The following is a 6,010-nucleotide window of genomic DNA, read 5'->3' on the forward strand; positions in this document are numbered from 1 at the left end:
GTGTGCCTCTTGGATACACCACATACATTTTGTTCCTCACCGTTTGCAATGACATGGATGGAACTAGAGAGTATAATGCTTAGAGAAGCATGTTAGTCAGAGAAAGGCACATAACAGAAGATTCGACTCATATGTGGAATTTAAGAAACAAAACAGATGAGCATAAGGAAAAAGAGAGGGAGGCAAACCAAGAAAAAGACTCCTAGTTGTAGAGAACAAACTCATGGTTACCAGAGGGGAGGGAGGGGATGGGCACTAAGGAGGTGATGGGGATTAAGGCACGCATTATGAGCAGTGGGTCATGTACAGAAGTGTTGAATGACTGTACTGTACACCTGAAAATAATACGACCCCATCACGGGGCTCCCTGATCATCAGGGAGCCTGCTTCTTCCTTTCCCTCTCTCCGTCTGCTGGACCCTGCTTGTATTCTCTCTCTCTCTCTGTCAAGTAAATAAATAAAATTTAAAATTAAATTAAAAAAAAAAAAAAAGGAATCACAAGGAGGGGTTCCAGCCACAACATTGGCCCTGTGAGTAATAGGGTTGGGCGAGTGGTTCAGGCATTGCTAACCCATAGCATCATTATCAGTAGACTGGGACCCACACCACATAAATAATCCAAATGTGGCCCCACATCTTCATGAGCATCCTTGTTCTAGCCTGTGAAATATTAGGTTGTAAATTTTTCCTACATCGTACATCAGATTAAGATTACTCACATAAAACTGGATTTAATATTTTAAACATTTAAACATAATTTAATAACTGATAAAAAGAACTGGAAAATATACTACTTATTTAAATGTTAGTATTGCCTGGAAGGGAAACATTCATTCAACAGTGAACATTTAATGTAACCAGGTATAAGGAATTCAGGGCATCGAATAAAACTTAGTTTTCTCTAAAAGGATTTCCACCCTGGATAGGAAGAGAACTAGACATTAAATATGTAATGGGATAAATCCAATCACAGAGGAATAACAAAAGTGTCGTGGAAATAGAGAAGAATGATGATTATTCTGTCTGGGAGAGTCAGAGGAATGAATCTGTGTCCTTAGTTCTACTTACTTCAAGCTCAAATATCTCCATTCTTACTCAAATATCTTCATTCTGGAACCTTCTGTGGCTAAGGCAGTGTGGTGTACATAGAGGAGAATCTGATACAAGAAATGCTCCTTGTTTAGAAGCTAAGCTGGAATGTGGGAACCAGTGGAAAAGGAAGAATGCAGGATGTCTCAGGACATTTTGCCTTGAAAATGAATAAAGGAGGAAGAGCATTTGGGGGGAGGGGATGAATTCTCCTGGGGATACGTTTATGGGTCAGTTAAAGGAAGTGAATCTTCCTGAAGTCACTTGTGAATTTTTGCATCCCTACAATGGAGACAACCAGACATTATATGTATCCTGATTCCATGCAAGAGGACCCCCTTGCCCTTCTGGCCAATCTAACCATAATCACACTTTTAGATCTAACTTCTAGTCTGTAAGAAACGTGTGGGATAGAGTAACAATTGAAAAACGAAACAAGAAAGCAATCAGTGAAATCTAGAATGTGGGATGTTCTACATGACTAAAGATCTGTTCTAGAAGAAAAGAAACTTAAAAGAGTTTTGAGAGGTCAGAAACAAATTCAATGGGTGAAACTTGTTCAGATCCTTATTTTTTTTAATTTTTAATTTTTAATTTTTTATAAACATGTATTTTTATCAGATCCTTATTTTGACAAACTAATAGTATGAACTTTTTTTAGACAATTAGGAAATCTGAATTTGAATTCGGTATTCAGTTACACTGAAGAATTATTGCTAATTTTCTTACGTGTTAATGGCATTATGTTGAATAATAAAATGGTGGGGTTTTTTTTTCTTCTTTTGAGATGCATCCTGAAGTTTTTAGAGACCAAAAGACAAAATGGCCTGGAATTTGTTTTCAAATATTGAAGTTAAGGAAAATGTGGAGGACAATAACTGAATCAAGTATAGATATCATTATATGTATCATTTTTTTTAAGGATTTTATTTATTTATTTGAGAGTGCATGTGCACCAGGGGAGGGGAGATGGAGGGAGTGGGCAAGCAGACCCCTCACTGACTGTAAAGCTGTTGTCGGGCTCAATCTAAGGACCCTGAGATCATGACATGAATTGAAATCAAGAATTAGACACTTGGGGCACCTGGATGGCTCAGTGAGTTAAAGCCTCTACCTTCGGCTTGGGTCATGATTCCAGGGACCTGGGATCCAGCCCTGCATTGGGCTCTCTGCTTGGCAGGGAGCCTGCTTTTTCCTCTCTCTCTCTGCCTGCCTCTCTGCCTATTTGTGATCTCTGTCAAATAAATAAATTAAAAATTAAAAAAAAAAAAGAGTTAGACATTTAACTGACTGAGCCACCCAGGAACCCCTGGGTCGTTCTTAAAGCTGATTGATAGGATTACGGGGTTCATCATCCTCTATATTTAAAGTATGTTTGGATACTTTTGCATTAAAACATTAAAAATAAATTGCACAAGAGAAAAGGCTGGACTTGAAGCTGAGTAGGGAGGTTGAGCTGTAATAGAAATACAATGCATTGTTTTATCACTTAACATGGACAGCAGCAGCTTCATAGTGCCAGTTGAGGGTGACTCTGAAGGACAGTGCTAATGGGAAATCCTCCAACAGGCAGAACTTTGAGGACATTTGGTAGTTGGCTTTGTCTGGAGGGAGAGGTGACCAGAAGTATGGATCTATACTCACTACATGGGCAGTTGCATAATTGGGCAGGATGTTAGGGACTTGGGAGAAATGGGATTGGAAGATTGGTGACAAAGAAGTTTAGGGACGAGGTATATGGATGGGTGTCTCACAACAGGAAAAGACTATGAAGATATTTGTGTCTAATGTGAATGCCTACCCAACGGCATATACTATAGAGAAGGCTCTTAATTATCAGGTGAAGCAAATGACTCATTCTGGGTCTCTTAGCCAGACACTTTCCCCTATCATCCAATCCTTCTTCTTGGGCCCATGAACAAAGGGGCTCTGGTGGCAGGAATGGAAGCTAAGCATGGGCTCAACAATACGGACTTTCCATTACCAAGGCTGACTTAGCCGGTGCTACTGCTGAATGCCTAATCTACTAACAGCAGAGACCAACACTGAGCCCTGAAATGGTACTTCTCTCTAGAGGGTCAGCCAGGTATCAGGCATCAGGGTGATTACACTGGACCTCTTTCATCACTGAAGGAGCAAAAATGTGCCCTCACTGGAACAGACATGGAATATGGATTTGCCTTCCCCGTCCATAATGCTTCTGCTAGCACCACAATCCATAGGCTTGTAAGATGACTTATCTATCATCATATCATTTTGCATAAATAACCAAGGAACTCATTTAGAGCAAAGGAAGTTTGGCAATTCACTCACGTCCATGGAACTAACTGGTCTCACCACATACCTCATCAGGTACAGGTGGTAGGCCTAGTTTAAATTTGTAATGGCTTTCTGAAAATTCAGTGCCAGCTCCTGAAAGAATGGAATTCTCTTATACAGGATGCTACAAATACTTTGAATCAGGGACTGTTATATAGAATATTCTCCATAGCCAGAATACATGGGTCTGGGAATCAAGGACTAGGTTGAATTCTGTGATTTGGTTTTTAAGTTGGAATGCTCCCTCTAAGGGGCACAACAATGGTTCCACTGAATGCAAAGATGAGATTTCCCCTTGGTCATTCTGGATTCCTTGTGCCACTAAACCAACAGAGAAAACAACAACAACAACAACAACAAAACAATCACTCTAACAGAGAGGAAAAAAGCACATCACTCTTCTGGCTGGAGTGATTACTATTTTCAAAGGTAATTTCATCACACTACTCAGTAGGGGCAAGGTGGACAGTTTTGGGAACAAAGGAAATTCTCTGGGCTTTGCCTCTTAATATTTCTATGCCCAATAGTAAAGGTTAACAGAAAACTATAGCAACTAAAAAGAAGTAAGATGATAAAGGATTTATAACTTTCAGAATTGAAGATTTGGATCACCCCACCAGGTAAAGAACCCTGACCACCTGGAGTTCTAGCTGAGAACATGAGAAATATAGAATGGGTAGTGGAAGAAGAAAGTCATAGTTATAATATGCAAATTTGTAACTGATTATAAAAGTGGGGACTATAGTTGGGAATGTAAAATGGTGTAGTCACTATGGAAAACAATATGGAGTTTCCTCAAAAAAATTAAAAATAGAATTATTGTATAATCCATAAACCCCAATTATGGGATCCAAAAGAATTAAAAGTAGGATCTTGAAGAGGTATTTCCATACCCTTGTTTTTTTCAGCGTTACTATTCTTAATAGCCAAGAGGTGGAAGCAATTCAAATTGTCCATCAAAGGATGAATGGATAAAGAGAATGAGGTCTATACATACAATGGGATATTGTACAGTCTTTGAAAAGGAGATCCTGTCCTATGCTACAGCATGGATGGACCTTGAGGACATTATGCTAAGTGAAATAAGCCAGTCACAAAAGGGCAAACACTGTATGATTCTACTTATATGAAGAATCTCTGAAGTAGTTAACTCATGGAAACAGGAAATAGGATGTTGGTTGCCAGAGGCTAGCAGGAAGGGAAATACAGAATTATTGTTCAATGGGTATAGAGTTTTGGTTTTACAAGATGAAAAATTTCTAGAGCTCTGTTTCACAATAATGTGAATATACTTAACACAGTAGAACTGTGCACTTAAAAAATGGTTATGATGGTACATTTTATGTCATATAATTTTTTAAGATTTTATTTATTAGAGAGAGGGAGAGAAAGTGTACATATGGACAACCAGGGGTGGGCAGGGGCAAAGGGAGAGGGAGAGAATCTCAGGCGGACTCCATGCTCAATGCAGAACACAACGTGGGGCTGGATCTCATGACCCTGAGACCATGACCTAAGCCGAAACCAAGAGTCAGACACTTAACCGACTGAGCCACCCAGGTGCCCCAACGCAATGTAAATAAATGATAAAAACATTGAGGACTATGGTAGCTTTGCATCTTTTCTCATTGATTGTGTTTATTTGTACATACTAACCAGTTTTTCTCATTCTTCCCATTATTTTTATTATTGTACATGTTTTTATGTATACAAGTTATTGAAGGTTAACTTCGCAATGCTTTCCTTAGGTAATGGAATATTCAGTGGGTCTGTGACTGCACTCAAGTAATTAATATAGCCAGTGATGGATACAGTAATTGTTTAGACTGTGTCTTCCTGTTTTGGAGAAGTATGAGGTCCTCTTACACAAAGGTTAGCCAGATCTTGTTGGATGGAAGCATAGTTATTTCAGTTGTTACAGGGAAGTTCAAATGTGTGTAGCAAAAATTCCCTCTAAGGTCTAAATGAATCCTTTGTGATACTAGAGCTGGACCCTCATGTTCTCTCATCATTTAGCTAATTTGGCTCTGAGGGAAGACTTGAGTAGCTCACATAAGAATATAAAGGAGAGGCAGGTTTTCCTTCAGAGATGTGTGTGTGCCTGTGTCTGCGTACATGTGAGTGTGTGTTCCGATTTCTTGACACTGGCTTGTGTAGCCCAAAAGACTAACTACATAGACTCCAGATTAGTGAGATGTTACTCTACATGGGTATTTAGTTTTTGAATAATCTCAACCCCAGGATATAAACACTAAACCTTTTCCTCCGAGCAATCACGGCTCCTAAGTCTACTGCTTTATATCTCCCTTTCTTCTCATAGCAGATTCCTTAATAAATAGCACCTTGAGCGGATTCCAGAACTTTAAGGTCACCCTCGTGATGGAAAATCCATTCCCAAAAGCTACAACCTCATTCCAGTCTAAGGCTTTCCTTGCCCTGCCACTGAAAAAGTTCCCAAATCCAGGGAAGCTGAAGTGTGGAGGAAAGCAAGGTGTGTTCTTTGAGGTCCCCTCACTCCTCCTCACCTCCACGTGTGTAGTTTGGTGGAGAAGAGAGGACATGTACTCTTGCCCTTTCTCTTCTTGGGAACAGATGAGTGTC

The sequence above is a fragment of the Lutra lutra genome, chromosome 6 (genome assembly GCF_902655055.1).
Source record: "Lutra lutra chromosome 6, mLutLut1.2, whole genome shotgun sequence".
Lineage (NCBI taxonomy): Eukaryota > Metazoa > Chordata > Mammalia > Carnivora > Mustelidae > Lutra > Lutra lutra.